General features: G+C 47.9%; 1 protein-coding gene across 2 annotated transcripts in view; it reads left to right on the top strand.

Annotated features, from left to right (window-relative positions):
• Positions 1-17174, top strand: part of PKNOX2 (PBX/knotted 1 homeobox 2) — a 268739-nt gene that overhangs the window by 68239 nt on the left and 183326 nt on the right. For both annotated transcript variants that reach the window (XM_030918734.1, XM_030918735.1), the window contains exon 2: positions 697-767. The gene's annotated coding sequence lies outside the window, so the exon portion shown is untranslated. The remainder of the gene's footprint in view (positions 1-696; positions 768-17174) is intronic.

Genomic DNA, 17174 nt, shown 5'->3' with positions numbered 1-17174 from the left:
GATCACAGAGCAGACAACTGATAAATATGTGTTGACGGTTTTTATTTTTACAAAATTGTTTTACTCCAGAAACAGAATTAAAAGCAGGCAGATTTTTTTATCTTTCCAGTCCTGCCCCATCATTCTTCTCCATGTACATTTTTCTTCCTGCCCTATTGGACTCTTCACCTTTACTTGCAAGTTCTCATCTGCAGCAAGACTTTCATATTCCTGCAGGAGACAACAGGGTCAGTGTTGTTGCTTGCTTGCTTTTTGCAGCCTTCCCTGTCTAGATTGCAAAGTTTCATAGGAGCCTTTCTGCTCTGTTCCCCTGCATGGGGTATTCCAATAGGTAGGAGGCACCCGTAAATGATTATTACCTTGGTCAGTTCAGGGCACTTGACAACCATGAGCCTTTTCTCTCCTCTGGTAGTCCTATAGGGAAGGGAAATACAAGTCCTAAGAAATGGAGGCACCAAGCAGGTAGAGGAGGGCATGAACCTCTCACTGCCCTGATTAGGTCTCTAAACAATAATGGTTTTGCAACAGGAGTCCCTTGCTAGGAAGCTTTCTCACTCAGCACTGCGGGCACATGGCTGCCAGCCCTGGCCTTTTTCCTGAGCCAAACCCACCTCTGGGTTTACCCCCATCCCCACCCCGGCTTTCACTTCTGCAGCATCTTACACAGTCTATAAAGATGTTTTCTTTCATTGGCAGGTGAAGTCTGGAGCAGGACTTCTGAGGCTTTCTATCCTCCATGCCGCTCACTAGAAAAGGGGCTGTGAACTGTAAGTAACTTTGATTGGCGTTTTCCATGCTGACTCAATAAGGTTAGGGGTTAAAGACCAGCCCTGAACCTGATCTTTAACAGCCATGCATTGTGCAAGAGAAACACTCAACAAAGAGCTAGTCAGAATGTAAAATACAGTGGAGCTCTAATTAGATTATGTCTGAATGTGACAAAGAGGCCCTGTAATATGACATTCTATTTAATTAGACTATATTGATTGTGCATTAAGGTGGACTCGATGTGTTACATGTGTCATGAGTGCCGGAGAAGGAAGCTGTTGAGTCTGCAAGGCCGACCCAGACCCCAGCCACTATTGCCTGTGGGCTAAGCTTGGGAGGCAGTGAGGGGAGGAAGTGGCAACATCAGTCCTCAAACTGGGCCAAGTTTATAGCCTGCACTTGCTTTTACATCTGGTTATTTCTGGGGAGGCATGAGGGAGGGAAAAGGAAATGCTGCTGACCGCTTCCCTTCCATCAGCCCAGTAATAGCTTGACCTCTTACTTAGGCTTATTTGCTCATATTGGTTCTCCCCACTTGGCAAAAGTCTACCCACCTGTAGGACCCGGCCTAAGTCCAGCCTCCTCCATGGAGCCTTCCTTGGTAATGCCAGCTGGAAGCCATCTCTTCACTGTCTGAAATTCCGCAGCATTCACACACGCTGCCCCTTCCTGTGTCCCCTGCATCCGTCCCCACCTCTGGCTGTCACATTACTATGCCCTCTCCAGCGAGGCCGTGAGCTCCTGGCGGGTAAAGTCTGGGATTCCTACTTCTCAGTCTGCCCACTGCACCCTCAGCCTACTCGCTCTTTAGTAAGGGTTACCTGGATGACTGAGTTGCCCTGAGCGGGCATAGTTTTCCCACCCTCCTTATGGGGCTACCTGAGGCTGAGCTGCTGCTGCCACGACTTTGATAGTACATTGGCTTCCAACCAGTCCATGGAATTATAAATGATTAACCGTTATCAGCGCACATCTTCACCTCTGTGTAAAAATAGATTGACTGTAATGAGTATTTGAATAAATCATAAGAATGGCCGCCCTGTGATCGGCTAACATCCTGCCGATGGCTGCCCGGTGAGTGAGCAGGGCGCCGGCCCTCCCGCCTAATGGCCTGCGATTCAGCACCGGTCGCCTCTGTGATTGACGGGCCTGGGCTCCCAGGGCACCTCCTCTGCAGCCCTGCTCAGGAGCAGTCAGATCTCCAGGCCGGGGTTTAGGGGGAAGGGTACCTTCCTCCATCCTGTTCCAGGAAAGCCTGCCTAGGAGGAAGGGCAGGGGTGGGCAGAGACTAGAAGATAACGACCTTTGTGAGAATCGATGTCTCCTTGCATGGGAGGTTAGAGGGACCTCATAAGTCAAGTATGAGGAGCAAGCTGAGCGTGAACCTTAATGAGAGCTGAGAGCGTGGGGGAAAATAGGCCTGCGCATCCCCCCGATCCCTGAGGGCAGCCGGGCACCTCGGCTCTGGCCACCACACCCAGGAAAGCTCCCTGGCAGGGACACAGTCTTGGGCCTACAGAGAGGAACCAGGAAACGCAGGTTTCTTCAGGTCTCAGGGCTCTGAAATGGAAAGATTCAAATGACCTTGCAGGGAGTGGTTCACCAGGGTGGCCTCAGGCATGGGGATCCTGTCTTTTGGAGGGAAAGGAAGAAGAGGAGAGGGGGAGGCAGGCTCAGGGTGATAGGGACCAGTTGAGGAGGGAAGAGTCTAAAAGTCTAAAGTTTCAGAGACAAGGCCAGTGAGGGCTGGATTTGAGAGGGAAACAGCAAATATTCCAAGTTAATTCCAGTGGTGTCCCATTTCTAGGCTATGTAAAAAATCACCCATAACAGAATGGCTTAACATAATTTATTCTGCAGGTCAGGAATTCGGAAAGGGCATGGTGGGGCAGCTTGTTTCTGTGCCATGAGGTGCCACCATGGAATCTCAGTGGGGGCAGCTCAAAAGCTAGATGCTGGAATCATCCAAAGGCTTGTTCTCTCATCATTCTGGGCTTTGATGCTAGCTGTTGGCTGAGAGATTGGCTGGACTGTCTTGGCCAGACCCATGTGACAGCTCCATGTAGCCTGAGCTTCCTCACAATATGGCAGCTTAATTCCAAGGGTGAGCATTCAAGAGACAGCAAAAGGCAAGTGGAAGCTGTGCTGCCTTTTATTACCTGCCTTTCGAAGGCAAGCAGCATCACAGCCACTGCACTCTCTCAACTGAGGCAATTGCAAAGGTTCACCTAGGTTTAAGAGAAAGGAACATAAATACCCCCCCACTCCATCTCTCCAAGGAGTATCAACATCACATTGAAAGAACAGCATGAGGAATAGGATGTATCTTGTTGCAGTTGTCTTTAGAGAATACAGTCTACCACAATTAGTACTCATCAAGTTAGTGGTCTGGCATAGCACAGCCTCATCTATTTCCCAGAAAGAATAAAAGGAACCCTTCTCTGGGGGTGATTTGTTCCCCCTAGAAAGACAGGCTAAAGAACCCCCTGCCTTAGATAAATTAAACTGTCCCTTAATTCACAGAATGTTTGAGTCAAAAGGGCCCACGGAGGCCAGGCAAGGATTCCTTCCTGGGCAGGCCATGCTGATGTTAGCAGGTCCTGCAGCTGGTAGAAACTTCGACCTCAGGGTCCATCTCAGCAAGACTGAGTTGAGTCTGTGACCCACAGCTTCAAGTGTCAGATCTGAAGGAGTCCTAGACTGTGAGCTAGGACTCCACAAGCCTTGAGCCCTTCATTCACATCCAGGGCTCCCTGGACCTCCATCCCCATGGACTTCCAAGCTGGGGTAGGCTTCACACAAAGATTAGGATGTAAGATGCTCTAAGGGGCTGTGCTGTAGCTGGGGAATTCGGGGCAGCCCCTCCTCGCTGACCTCACATCCCCTGCTCTCCTTCCTTCCCGTCTGCCACATATTATGTCCTGGGGAGGCTGTGCCCTTCAAGAACTATAGTTTCTTTCCTTTGCCATTTTTCTGACCCAGATGCAGCTAAATCCTGGAAGAGGATCTGAGTGTCCTGGGTGCCTTGTTGTGACTTAAGGGGATAGAAAAAAGCCCAAGCTACCAAAGAGTAGAAACAACCAGCCCATATCCCCAAAGGGCTGAGATCTGAGAATGGCTAATACCAAAGGGGAGGGGGCAGGGACGAGAGGGGTGAGTGGACTTGGTCTTGATAAAAAGTGCTGGAGTTTGGAGGGAGAGTCTTGGATTCTTCCACTTATTGGACACTTACTACATGCTAGGCATTATGCTAAGCACTTACGGTGTGTTCTCTCACTGAACCCTCACACTATGTTATGGGATGCTGTTGTTATCTCTCTTACAGAAGAGGAGAGGAGGCTTAGAGAACAAGAGGAATACCCTAGGAAGTAACAGAGTTGAAATTCAACTGAGGATTCTCTATACTTGAGACTTATACTGTTCTCTTGTGTGATACTCAGTTTACTCCTCCGGACATGGAAGTGTCTGATGACATCATCCCCAATGTTACCTTCATCCCTAAGATTCTAAATGTGCAGATAAGATTTGGGGAACTTGTTTAGATATATCTAAGTGGGCCTACTTTATAGAGTTGAGTCTAGGTGAAAGTACGGAATGGTTTCCTGTTCTGTCCCCTTTTGTGAAACTTAGGTCAGGAAGCTAGCATTTAATTTGGGTACGTGAAGGAAACAGATGGAAATAAACATAAAGATCATTTAGATTTTCAAGGCTCCAGCTTGGGAAAGAATGTTGGATTTGAAGTACAAAGATCAGGTTTGAAGCCCAGCCTTAGCACCCCTGTGATCCTGGGCACATCTCTTTGGCCTTTGGCTTCCTCATCTCTGGAATGGAAATGGGGTTGTATATACTTCTCAGGACTGCTGTGAGGGCTCACTGCCATCCAGCGTGTGCACGTATCTGGAGCCATTCTTGGCATACAATAGGTACTCACTAAGGCTCCAGCCATTCACTCACCCAGTAAATACATAAAAAGTGGAGTTGGAAAGAAAGACTATTCCTTTCCATTGCTTCTGACAGAGATGGTCAAGAATCTTGCCTTTAACTGTACTCTCCATAAAAGTTCACTCATAAACTATTGATATTTTAATAATACACATTAGCATCTTGCCCTTTGACAGATGAATATTGAATGAGCAATAAAGAGACAGAACACTAGCCAGGTATCCTGCTGCAGAGAGGCTGGGATCCTGGCTGGCTGGCCAAGGGAGTGCCCCTTTCCAGAGACCTCGTAACTCACCCCTCACCCCAGTGACCCGCGAGGAAACAGCTCTCAAAAAGAGCTCGGAAACCAGCCAGGCCAGTCTGGCCTAGTAGGGTTTGTCTTCATTTTTTCTTTCAGCGGGCTGGAGGGGACTTGAAAGGAGACGTAAAAGGTCATTAAAGAACCACTGAAAGGGTGGATGTTTTACCCCATGGGAAACACTTTGGATCTTCCCATTACCTTTGGGAAAGGTGGAGGTTTCTTCTTCACGTACTCTCTTTTCTCCGTAGATTGCATCTACAGACTGTCAAACAGTGTGCCCACAGGAAATCAGGCAACGAGCGTAAAAACAACAGACTCGATCCACCCTGCTAGACCAGATCTTGATGGGAATCTATGCTCGAAGGGTGTGTGCTAAGGTTTATAAAACAGAATTTCCTGCCTCTTCCAGCTTTGCTCCCAGCTCCGTGGCCCCAGCCTCCAGGTTCTCATGGCCTCCATCTAGGCTGGTAGTCCTTGAGTGTGCAGAGAGCAGTGACAGGGGCTTTTCGCTGGTCCGGCTTAATTGGTGTGATTTAATGGCATTTCTGGAGGATTCAGATTCAGGCTTTCCAAGCTGCAAATCTGCTTTCTAAATGTGGAATTTTTGTGGAGTGGTAAAAAATAATGGCTGTTCTGTGATTCCTGCCTCCTGAGCTAGGAGATTGCAATTTACATTATGCAAATAGACATTATGCAATCAAGGCACTTTAGCAGGAATCTGGCAGCAGAGAGGCCGATTGATGAGATGCCGAGGTCTGCAGCCCCAACTGGAGGCACCCCAGAAGAGTGAGATGGAGTGGGGAGGGGGTGGACCAGGCAGGGGAGGAGGCAGACTCTGTTCCCCTGGCCTAAGGAGGCCGAGTGGAGCAGGCCCAGAGATGAATGCATCGGGGAGCCGCCAAGGCAACTCTCTCAATTAATGGCTTTGTTTAATCATACCCCCTGTCCAGAAGAGTATTGTCTTACGGATAATTTCATTTGCCTAACGAGATTTTGCTAATTAAATCTCCTTTCAGTTGGTGTGACTATGCCTGTAGGAGAGGGGGCTATTTGGAGTCTTCTCCATAAACCTTTCTGGAGAGTAGGTGGGAAGGAGGGATGGGAGGCAGGAGAGAAAAGAGATGGAAAGGGAGAGAGACCCTTTCTTGCTGCAAGCAGGGCAAGAGGCTTTGAGCAGAGATTGGAAGCTGCAAGGTGGCTGCCACCACCCAAATCTCCTTTCTTCATCCACTGAAATGCAGTTCTAAATCCTTGTCCAGCCCGAAAGGGTTTCCCTCTTTTTTCTTTCTCTGTGGTGCGTGTCACTTCCACCATTACCCATTCTCAGGTTCTTCTCAAATCCTCAGAGGGAGAACTGGGAGGCTTATAAGGAGGTTCTGACGGGCTTCCAAGCGCTGCTCCCAGTATCCCTGGCTGTGGGGGAGTGTTGTGATGGTATAGGATCCCCTCCTCTCGCCTTCACAGTTAGCCAGCCAAGCTGGCTCTTCAGAGAGGAAAAATTGCTCCAAAGCTAGCCATTTCTCCAGGGGTAGTTACGTGAATCAAAGAGGAAAATACCTTGTTAGACTCATTTATCATCAGAGCTAGCCAAGGAGAGCCTCCTGTATCTGGAGGAGCCTAGCACTGTGCTTGCAATAGCTGAAGCCTAATTAATGCTGCTGTGATATGCATCCATGCCATCCCCATGCTGGACCACCTCCAGTGGTTCTTTGCTATCCACAGGTTGAAGTTCAGCTTTCTTGGCCTGGCTGACCATGAGCTCCACAGTTCAACCCTGGTCTACTTTTCTAACTTCATCTCTCACCCTGCAGCTGCTCCCCATCCCTGTAAATACAGACACTCAGATGCACAGGCACACTCCTACAGCTGATACCCCAAGTACGCCGGATTGCTCAATCTCCCCTGATGAATACTCTGTGTGCTTTTATGCCTCAGTGCCTTTGCACATGCTGCTTATCTGGACTGTCCTCAGCCTGGGCAGCCCTTGCTCATTTATCTCCTCTGTGACTTCCTCCTTAGAGGCCTTCCCTGCCTCCCCAATCCCTATGCTGCTGTATTCCTTTGCCTGTAGACCATCAAAAGACTCAAACACAATTATTAGTCTTATCTATCCAAGTGAACCATTGAATGCCATTCTTCTTTCAATCCCAATACCTTGAATCGTTCCTGGCCATAACAGGCACCAATAAGACTGATTAAGAGAAAGGATGGGCCTGGCGCGGTGGCTCACACCTGTAATCCCAGCACTTTGGGAGGCCAAGGCGGGCCCATCACGAGGTCAGGAGTTCGAGACCAGCCTGACCAACGTGGTGAAACCCCGTCTCTACTAAAAATACAAAAACTAGCCAGGCATGGTGGTGCGTGCCTAGAATCCCACTTACTCAGTAGGCTGAGGCAGGAGAATCGCTTGAACCCCGGAGGCGGAGGTTGCAGTGAGCTGAGATCACGCCACTGCACTCCAGCCTGGGCGACAGAGTGAAACTTCATTAAAAACAACAATAACAACAACAACAACAACAACAGCAACAACACAAAGAGAGAGAAAGGATGAAGGATGAATGTATGATTCAAGGTGAAGAGGGTGAAGTGATGGAGAGGCACTCTCCAGTTAAGCCCCCAAGCTCCAGGATGAGTGGTGAAGGTGGCAGGGGATGGGGGGGCGGGCGGGGCAGGAGACTGATTTCTCCGGAGACCATGAAGAGGTAGCTGCCCATCCATTCATTACCTTAATTTCACAGGGTAAGGAGGAGCATCTGTGGTTCCCCATCTATGTGGGGGCCCTGTGCTTGGTGTGTCACTGTCTCATTTCGCACATGCTCACATGTGAGGTGGGTACTATTTTTGCAGAGGGAACTGAGGCTCACCTGTTGTCATCGGAGGACAAGGTAGTATTGGTCTGTAACTGGGCCCACTGAGGAACCCCAGGAGCATCTACCTGTAGGGAGGTAAAAGCTCCTATACTTCCCAGTCTCCCCTGTTCATGCCCCCACCCGCTCATCCACCCATCTATCCTTACTGAAAGCTAAACTGCTCTGGGAGTTTGCCCTACTCTCTCTCCCCAGGACCCCAGGGTTCATACATGTTCTGGGATGCCGGCGTGTACCTGCCTGTGTGTGTGTGCATGTGCTAGGGGCCTGAGTGGTGCACAGGCCCTGCAGGGTGGCCTCTGGTTACTGGTTCTGGACTGCTGCCTAGCTAGTGGGGGGACGTTGGGGGTGGAGGAGTCTGCATTCCATGCTGGGGATGGAGTAGCCCAGGGGAAATGGCTCAGGTCTTCCTGTGCAATGTGGGGCAGGGATAGGGGAGGGCGGGTTGTGTGTGAGCGAGGCGGTCTTTCAGGAGAGTGGCTTTGTCTCCTTCTTGGCTTCTGAGTTTTAGTACTCTGCTTGTTGTTCTTTGTCGGGGCACGTCTGTCCATGGCCTGTCTCTTCATCTAGGCTTGCAGTCATCCTAACGTCCCCATCATGCTCTACTGAGCCTATAGTGTTTCTAGACACACAGTAGGTGATCAACAAATGCTCGGTGAATGCAATGCATAAGTGAAGGATTGAACAAGTGTGCATTTTGGTGTCAGACAGACTTGGGTTCTGTTATTTACTTAGCTGGGACCTTGGGATTTGATTTTCTCATCTAGAAAGCAAGAATGATAATATTTCCTATTCTTTCTCGAAGGGTTGTTGGTGGAGGATTAAAAGAGATATGTGAAAGTGTGTTATAAACTATAAAGCACTGCACAAATATAAGAGGTTATTACTATAATGGTTATTACACTTGAAGTGATCACTGTGTTTGAAAATTGGGGATTCTGTTTTCAGGCATGTAAAATCATCTAGGCCTGATTTGAACTCTGGGACTTGTGGAGCAATGGTTATAGGAACTGATTCTAGATTCGGCCAACAGTGGGAGCTTTCAGGGCTTGGAGGCTCAGCCCAGAGGCCCCTGCCCTCTCGCCTTCCTGGTGGACCGTCCGTGGGGTGGGAGGATGAGTCTGGGAAAGTGGCCTATCTCCAGTTAAGTCACCTGTCCCCGAAGTGGGCCCATGGAAATGGCCTTCCTGAGTCTCTGCCATTGTCTGGACTCCATGCCTTGTTGTCTTTTCATATGCTGTTCCCTCTGCCAAAGACACTTTTCGCCCTTTTCTCCACTGGTCTTTTCACCTCTTGTGCCATAGTTGCTGCACTGTTTCCAGGCACCCAGGTTACCAAGTTTACTGCCATGAGGGAATCTATCACAGTGTACCTGGGACTCTTAATGCCTGCCTCCCTTACCAGTGTGCACTGCCAGGGGAGGTACTGGGCTTCACTCATCCCTGGAGCCCCAGAGCCAATTGGATGAATGGATGGAAGGATGAAAGATGAAGGAAAGGGTCACAGCTTGGTAACTGCACAAAACTGGAGCTTCTGAAGCACCCTGAGCTACAGGGGAAGGCAAGGAAGAAGTTGTTGCAGAGAGATCAGTACTGCCTTGCAAATCACACCCACATTTCTGAGATATTTCCCAGCCAACCTCATGCTCCAAATGTCAGCGAGGCTGATCTTCCTCGGGGTCACAGGGTCTGGGGACCCCAGTCCCCTGTAGGTGGGTGCCTGGCCCTCAGCCAGCTGGGCAGTGAGCTGCGTCCTGAGAATGGAGAGGCATCTGCCTGTTGCCGACCTCTCGAGGTGAGCAGTTCTCCACCTGGGGATGCAGACGCTGCCTCGCCTTATCCCCAACCCTTCCAGATCTGTCTCTTAGTGAGGTTGGCCCCAGCTGGCAAAGAATCTGCTATAAACCCTCCCAAGTACCTGGCTCCCTCGCCTTCCCCCTGAGTTGGAGGCATCTTGTGTCTTGCCTGTTCTGGGCCTCTCCCCCCATTGCCCTCCCACTCCCAGCCCCAGGCAGCCTCAGCAAAGTGCCAGGGGACTGGGAGGCTTTTCATTACCAAATGCACTGAACCTATTTGTGAGTGTTTTGCAAAGTGTTTAATCCAAGGTGTTCCCTCAATTAAATTAGTGCAAACATCTGTGTCCCACATCCACCTCCATTTGCATTCTGTGCCATTTATTACAGCGGGAAATTGGAAGGCACCTTAGGAATACTTAGGACCGAATTAGGCTAGGTTGGGGTGGGCATCTGGGGGAGGGCAGGGTGCTTGTGAGACTGGTCTATAAAGTGGATCCTTTGGCAGGCTGGGACTTGGGAGGACCCACTTCCTGGTGCAGGAGACCACACGGTGGGTGGTGTCTGGGCTTGAGACCACCTGGTCTCGTGGGGGAGACTGGGTGAATTTAATTAATGCCGCCACTCCCCACCTGGGACCATGTACCTGCAGAGGCAGGAGAAGTTCACTGTTGCTGTTTTATGACTTTAAACCCAATTTTTTAAAAAGTGTATCAAATTAAAGTGACCTATCTGGGACTCTTCCTGGGGGAGCCCTTCCATGCTGAAAGGTGTGTGTTTTATCCTGAAACTACTCAGCTTTGGTGGCTAGCTGAGCATGGCTGGCAGCTTCTCTTCCCGTATGCCATGTGATCCCCATGACTGTTAAGTGTTATACTTTAGGAATCCTACTAATATACCAGTCTAGGAGGCATCAGAGAATAGTTTCTGCTGTGTGACAGGCCTGTGCCAAGTGCTTCACATGCACTGTCTGTGGTCACCCTCCACCAGCCCCCTGAGTCAGGATGAATCAGGGACTGGAGCTCAGAAAGGCCAAGCAACACATTCATTGTTCCACTGCTAGAAAGCAGAGCCACCGGGATTCAGACCTGGGTCTGCATGATGCCAAAGACTATGTGCTTTCCACTGCACTTGGAGGTCTCTCTCAAATGAAGCAATTGGACTAGGCTTTGAATCAGGAATGGTGCTGCCTCCCCAAATCCCCTGACCAGCATGCCCTGGCTAGGTTGTACAGAGGCCCTGGTCCTAGCCTGCCCCATTAAGATGGCCTATCTTGGGACTTCTGGGGACCTATGATGGGTAAGCTCAGGCTGCTGCTGACTCACTAGGAGAAGGGGAACCCTGGGTTTTGAGGGATGGGACAGGGAGCAAAAGGAAAAGAAGTTTGAGGAGTGAAGGAGAGGCTCGTAGGCTGCTGAAGGGACCTTAGTGGTTACCGAGTTTCTCAGTACTGAGTGGGGAAACTGAAGTTCAGGCTGGACTGGAACCCAGGACTTCCAACTACTGGGAGGGAAGGGACGCCAAGGCCTGGGAAAGTCCCAGGGTTTTGTTTTGTTTTGTTTCTAAGGGTGAGTGCTATCTTTCCAAATGTAAAATGAGATTGGAGCAAGAAACCGGGGTGGAAATGGAATAGGAGGCTACTGTGGACCCCAGACTTCAGGAAGAAGAACCTCACCAATTCCTGGGGTTCTACCTAGAGATGTCCAGGGAACAGAAAGAACAGCCAGGAGGTGTCTTCATCTGTTTTGTGCTACTGTAACAGAATACTGAGATGGGGTAATTTATAGTAAACAGGAATTTATTTCTCACAGTTGTGGAGGCTGGGAAGTCCAGGATTAAGGTGCTGGTGTCTTGCAGGGGCCTTCTTGCTCTGTCACAACATGGCAGGAGGCATCACATGGCAGAAGGACAAAAGAGAGGGCCAGAGAGAGACAGCAAGAGGGACTGGGATCCACTCCTGCAATAACAAACCCACTCCCGTGGTAAAGGTGGCACACTCATGACCTCAACACCTCTTAAAGGCCCTGCCTCCCAATATAGTCATAATGGCAATTAAATTTCAACATGAGTTTTGAAAGAGACAAATGTTCAAACCATAGCAGGAATATTCCTGGGACACCCTACTGGTGCTCGTCTCTGCCTTCCCCTTCCCCAGTTTGCCCTGTGGTCTAAGCAAGACCACAGCATCTGGAGGAAGATGGTACAATGGAGGGACATTGAATTTGAGCTCAAATGTCTACTTTGCCACTTCCTCCCTCTGACCAGCTATGACCATGTCTTAGCCTTAGTTTCTCCATCTATTAAAGAATAATAATGATCTCACCCCACAGGATTGTTGGGAATATTAAGGGAAATGTTAGGCATGCTTGACCGTAGAATGGGACTCAGGACATCACTGTGCATTTTGCTTTTTCTTCCACAGCTCCTGTCTACCTTCCCCTCTTAGGCCCTGTGCTATGATTCTGGGCATTAGGGAGGCTGTGGAGGTGAGGATGGGCAACCCCTGTTTCAGCTCACCCTCCTCACTTTCCCATTCTCTCTCCTCCCTCTCTGTTCAAAAGACTTTAATAAATGCATCTCAGCGTGTGGCACTGCCTGGGGCTTTGTAAGAATAAATTGCTTATTCCAGTCCTTACTTCCTAGAAATGGCAATCTATAATAAAAATGCCCGTATTAAGCACTGGCTGTGTGTAGTACCCAGTGCTAGGCACAGCAGGGTCAGCCTGAAAGCGACCCCCAGGGCCTCTTGTCTCCTCCCAGACCCCAAAAGTTTCTGCTTTCTTTGAAATTGGCAGATCCCAGAACCATCTGCCTTTCCCAGCAGGATTTTGGGTTTCTGTGCCCCTTTGTGCCTCTCTGCTTATCCACATGAGGTCCTCTCTGCCTAGAATGCCCTCTACACACCACGTTTACCTGGTTGGAACCCAGTTTCTTGATGAGGAGTGCCTCTGTGACAACATCTGTGCTGGGCTCATCTTCCTTGAGCGCACAGTGCCCACTGAACATCCTCCTGGGACTCTTCCTCACCCTGGGTTTCTATTCTGTCTCTACCAGAGGTGCCTACTTCTGGTGAAGGGCACTAGAGGTCCAAGTATGATGTCCTAGAGCCAGCACAGGCCCTGGGGTCATCTCTTCTGCCTCGCCTGCAGGGCACATCATGCCCAGTCCCTCCACAGCAGAAAAGAATGCTGGGCATTGGAATGCCTTCCCCTCTCGTTAGCCTTTTGCACTCAATAAATGCTTGTTTTGTTGGACAACTTCAGCAGCCTCCTTCACTACCATGCTTGAAGAGAGGTTGTCAGAGCAGCAGCCTCCCTCTCTAATTTCCAGGGTGTTCAGGCTGAGAGCCCTTCCAGGTCTCTGTTATTTGCAATTCTAGTAAGGATTTGCTCTCTCCCCACCCAGCCTCAGGATATGTGATCTCCAGAGGTACGCAGGATAGGCAAAGAAGAATGACCCTTAATGTATTGCCCCTGTATCTTTGCCAAGGACATTTCTTTTTCCCAAAGTCTGTTTTTGCTCTCCACATGGCCAAATTCTTCCCATCCCCCTGGCTCTTATCCCACCTCTTTCACAAAGTCTTCTTAAGAAGATCCTTCAGGGGAAAGCAGTTTCTTCCTCCCAGAGCCCCTGGCCTGAACCTCCTGCCACTGACCATCCCAGGTATGTCTGTGTCTGTCCTTTTCCCCTGGGCCATGTCAGTCCAGGGTCCATGGCTGATGCTTCTGCAGTCCTCGCTCAGCCTGGCCTGGCTCTTGGCAAGTGCTGAATTTGCAATAGATGTTTCCCAAATGAACAAATGAACAGGACTATTTCTTGTTTGTCTCAGAGGGAGGTGTCTCGGTTTTTCTCTCATCCACTGCTTGGAGCTTTCTGCTCCAGGGTTCTAATGAAGCTGAAGGCGATTTGTCACTAGTTACTGGAAACTAGATGCTGTGGCCAGCAAAAGAAAAACAGGTGTTAAATTCTGCTTGGTATACTGAGCAGACTGGAATTACTTTAGCACAGCAGCTGTGTCAGGTCCCAGGACACTGATACTCTACAGGCAAAGCCTCCAAAACAGAGTAAGCAAGATGGGCCATTGGAATAAGAGAAGAAAATCTTGCAACTTTACTGACTTGTATTTTTTAAAAATCTTATTTTACTTAGATTTCTATTTTTGAAATGTGTTTTATAAGACACATCATATACTGGTAGAGTAGTGTGGCTTATATACAATGTATATATTGTAACATATAATATAGATGTATTATATATAAGATATATATATAAGATATATACGACCTATATTATATACAACACACATACATATATGATATGTGTTCTTTATAGTATATAGATGTATTATATGTGTTATATATAATACATGTTATATATAACGTGTTATATAGAATACATGTTATATATAATACAGTAGTGTGGCTGGTATAAAATGTATATATTATAACATATAATATAAATGTATTATTTATATATACACGTTATATATAATACATTTTATACCACATGTTATATATAATACATTTATATTATATGTTATAATATATACATTTTATACCAGCCACACTACTGTACCAGTATATGGTGTGTCCTGTGTGATGGGTCTCACTATGTTGCCCAGGGTGGACTTGAATTGCCCTCAAGTGATCCTCCATCCATATAACATATATAATATATGTATATATATAACATATATAACCTATGTATATATATAACATATATAACCTATATATAATATATAACATATATACACACATGTTTATATGTGTACGTCTTGAGGGTGCATTGTAAATCTTTACTGGTAGAGTTTTGTAAACATCTGGGGATCCCATTCGCCTGGGAATCTCCAGGTCCTAGGGCACAGCAGGCATTTGCAAATACGTGTGGCTGAACTCATACTGATTTAAATGGATATTATTGGATACTAATGGATACTACTGGAGAATCTTTTAAAGTTTTAAACTTGACTTTGATTTGGTCCTCAATGATTTACTTTTAAATAGTATACCTAGAGAACCATGGTGCAGCAAATAAACAAGAATAGTCAGCCCTCTGTATCCATAGGTTCCACATCCATGAATTCAATCAACAGCAGATGAAAAATATTTGGAGAAAAGAAAAATGGTTGGCTGCATCTGCATTGAGCATGTGCAGACTTTTTTCTCGTCATTATTTCCTAAACAATATAGTATTACAACTATTTACACAGCATTTGCATTGTATCGTGTATTATGGGTAATCCAGAGATGATTTAAAGTATATGGGAGAATACGTGTAGGTTATATGCAAATACAACACCATTTCATATCACAGATTCGAGCGTCCATTGATTTTGGTATCCAAGTGAGATCCTGGAACCAATCCCACACAGATACCAAAAAACAACTGTATGTGCCTACTGTATACCAGGTTCTAAGATAGGAACTGGGGTAACAAAATTAAAATAAAAAATTTTTGGCTGGGCGTGGTGGCTCACACCTGTAATCCCAGCACTTTGGGAGGCCAAGGTGGGTGGATCACCTCAGGTTGGGAGTTCAAGACCAGCTTGATCAACATGGTGAAACCCCCATCTCTACTAAAAATATAAAATTAGCCGGATGTGGTAGCACATGCCTGCAATCCCAGCTACTCAGGAGGCTGAGGCAAGAGAATCACTTGTACTTAGGAGGCAGAGGTTGCGGTGAGCAGAGATCGCGCCATTGCACTCCAGCCTAGGCAACAAGAGCAAAACTCTGTCTCAAAAAAAAAAAAAAAAATTTAGACATGGGAGTCTCACTATGTTGTCCAGGCTAGACTCGAACTCCTAGCCTCAAATGACCCTCCCACCTCAGCCTCCCGAGTAGTTGGGACTACAGGTGCATGCCACCATGCATGCCAACTTGGAGTGATAAATTTGAGGTCCTTCACCTCAAGTTATGTATATTCCTTTTTTTCTAAAACAAACAAAAATGACTAAACAAGAAATTTTTGTAATGTAAACTTTCAAACACATTTCAAAAAAGAACGAACAGTAGATCACGAACTCCATGTACTCATTACCCAGCTTCAGCAACTATCAGCCCTCCCTCTTCAGTGGGGATCTTTGGAAACAAGTCCCAGGCCTCGTATCATCTCCTCTGCAAGAGCTCCGATGCGCACAGCCTTTTAGAGAGAGGCAGACTTCTCAACAAATGCCGTTGTGTTGCAGGAGCTGTGCCCCACTGGCAAGACCTGGGCCTAGCGCTAGTCTGGAGGGATCACTACTCCCTGGGGAAAGTAGAGAGAGGTCAGGAATGATTTTTATATCGAGGATGTCTAGGCTGAGTCACTAGGCTTAACTTCTAGGCTCCTGTGTTGAAATTTCAGAACTACAGAGGTGACTTGCCACATAAGGACTGAATATGAGAGGAAGACACACCTATTGGAGGAGACTGCAGGTGTTCACAGAACATAGACGGAGCACTTACAGCTCTCACAGTCCGCCTCCCTTTTCCCACAATGGCGAAACTGAGGCTCAGAAAGCTGAGGCCTCCTCCCCACAGTTGCACAACTGGAGATTGGCAGGGCGGAATGGGGCTGGGCCCAGGTTCCTCCCTCTGCCTCCCCTCAGCATAGGGGGGACCCCCGTCCGTGCCAGGGTGGGCTTGCCTTATTCACAAACCCAGGTTTCTGTTGCCGGGAAAAGCATACACTGATCGCCCAACAGGCTCTGGGCTGCGGGCGCCCCTCTGCCCCCCGGCAGCTTCTGGAGGGGCCAGCGGCCTATAGCCCCCAAGTCATCATGGGAGGCGTGTGACTTCTTCTTTCTTCCGGTACAAGTTGAACACTTGCCACCCTGCTGTCTGTTTTTCCTTGCTAAGGTTCAGTTCTAATTATGTTGATTTTCTTCATCCCACCCCCTCCTGGAAGCTTATTAGGTTGAATATTTTTATTTATTATCATTTCGCCCAACTCCTGCCAGCATTTCCAATTACTCTCCCCGCTTCCTTGTAATTGTCTTTCTGTAATGGCTCTGAAACAATTGCGCTAAATGAGGTGTCTCCTGGAAGATGAGAGTCTCACTTCATTAAAGGCTAATGTATTCTCAGCTCCAGCTCTGTGGGGCTAGCTTGGAAGGAAGACATTTAAACAGCTTCTTTTATTTTATAGGGAGCAACTTTTCAGCGACAAAGATGTCTGTGGGGTATATGTGTATGTGTGTGCGTTGCCTGGATTTTAATTTAAAGAAAGTTTATGAAATAGTGTAAGTCCCTTTATTGATGAGACTGTTCTCAGGGAGCTGAGATCTACACAGATGGGGTGCAGGGGAGAAGGAGGGGAAGGGGCAGTCGATTCTGAGGTCCGCCTGCCTTTCTGCTGTTTCCCAACCCATCCTCTCTTCCTCTGTTCCTGCTGGCTCAACCCCCAAATGGATTCATGCCTCCATCCTGTGTCTCTACCTCTTCATTATATGCTCAGATTCCACTGTGGTGATGGCCTCAGTGATGTGTTATTTTGTATCAATCAAGTTTTTTTTAGTTCGTAT

This window comes from Rhinopithecus roxellana, chromosome 15 (genome assembly GCF_007565055.1).
Source record: "Rhinopithecus roxellana isolate Shanxi Qingling chromosome 15, ASM756505v1, whole genome shotgun sequence".
Taxonomy (NCBI): domain Eukaryota; kingdom Metazoa; phylum Chordata; class Mammalia; order Primates; family Cercopithecidae; genus Rhinopithecus; species Rhinopithecus roxellana.
This window is presented reverse-complemented; position numbering and strand designations above follow the sequence as displayed.